This window comes from Arachis ipaensis, chromosome B03 (genome assembly GCF_000816755.2).
Source record: "Arachis ipaensis cultivar K30076 chromosome B03, Araip1.1, whole genome shotgun sequence".
Classification (NCBI taxonomy): Eukaryota; Viridiplantae; Streptophyta; class Magnoliopsida; order Fabales; family Fabaceae; genus Arachis; species Arachis ipaensis.
The window spans coordinates 131169243-131170964 of NC_029787.2; positions in this window are offsets into that span (position 1 = coordinate 131169243).

Here is a 1722-nt window from a genome sequence, read left to right on the forward strand (position 1 = left end):
TTATTACAAGTGTATTTTTTAGAAGAAACATAGGCTGCATTTGTTTATAAGTACAAGATATTAAGATATGATTATAGATATACAAAATCGTATTTAATAGATAAAATATAAATAAAAATATCGTATTTTAGGATACTAAATTAGTATATTATATATTTTTTCTGTTAAAAAAAGACACGAAAACCCGAGGTAAAGATATAACTTATTTTTTCTTTGTATTGCTATTATCAATTTTTTGTAGTTATATTTTTCATTATTCTATTTTTCCTTCTAAACTAGTTCAGGGCAATTATCTTCATTATCCTCAAAATGGAATTCAATGATGTCCCAGTTTAAAAGTTTAAGATCAAACATGAATTCCAATAGGTTCATTCCTCTTGCTGTACTGTTCAAAGAACCACTCTAAGCTCACACTCTTCATTTGAATCCTTTGATGAAATATTGAAACATCCATGCTCAGAATCATAGTTTCTAGTGACTAAACTTGATCATAAAGTATTCAGAAGTGACTAAACAGAAATGTTAAGTTGATTTTGGTTGTTCTACAAAATTAACTGCATAGAAATGTTAAGTTGTAGTTTCATAAAGTGCTAATATTTCCAATTACCAAGCATGTAACTGTAATATTATATCTATTTAAACTAGCAAATTGCGAAAAAGAAATACTAGTAGGATCTTCAGCTTCTTGTAAAACTAGTTTATTTTTAATTTGTTGTCCATACTTTGTTGAGTAAAGGTTCAATCCGGTCTTTGTCAATTTTCACGAAGGACAAAGCGATTTTTATATATAAAAAAAAAGGAACATTTCGATCCTCAACCTTTTTATTTTGAGATAATACGGTCTCTTTATTAAAAAATTCATTAAATAATAATAAAAATTAGTTTTGTGAGATTTTAAATCCCCACAAAAATTTTTTTAACAATATAACTAATTACTACTACTATTACCATTATCTTTTTCATCCTCATTATTATCACTCCTACCTCTATTATTTTTATTGTGTAACCATACTTTATCATCATCGTTATCTCCTCTATCGTCATCATCACCAATACTAATATTATCAATAATAAAATTCTCTTCTTTCATTTCTTATTCGATGTTATTTTTTTCCTTTAAAAAGTATTGTACTATAATTACTTTTTTTTTGTGGCATCATTTTTATCAATGATTTTTCTTCACTTAACCACCATTGATGAAAGAATTTTTTAAAAACAAGGTTATTAATAGTTTGTGGAGGTTTAAAACTTTTCATAAAATACAAATAAAACCTCCCACAAAATTAATTTTTATTATTATTTAATAAATTTTTTAATAGAGAAACTGTATTGCCCCAAAATAAAAAAGTTTAGGGTTGAAGTGTCCCTTTTTTTTGGATAAGGATCGCTTTGTCTTTCGTAAAATTGGACAAAGATTGAATTGGATGTTTACTCATACTTTATTTTTAAATACTTTCTTTTATATATATATATAACACGAAAATTGAATTTTTAAGTATGAAGAGGGCTAATATATCACAATCAATCAGAGCCTTAGGAACATATTTCAAAATTCAAATAAGACTCATTTTATCCGTTAACAATATAAATAACTTTACACAATTACCTATAAGAAACACAAGAATATGTAAAATCATTTCAAATATTTTTTTTGCAAAAATATTGTGGACACACAAAATTAGTAACCAAATTAATCGTTCTATATTTATGTATAAATATATA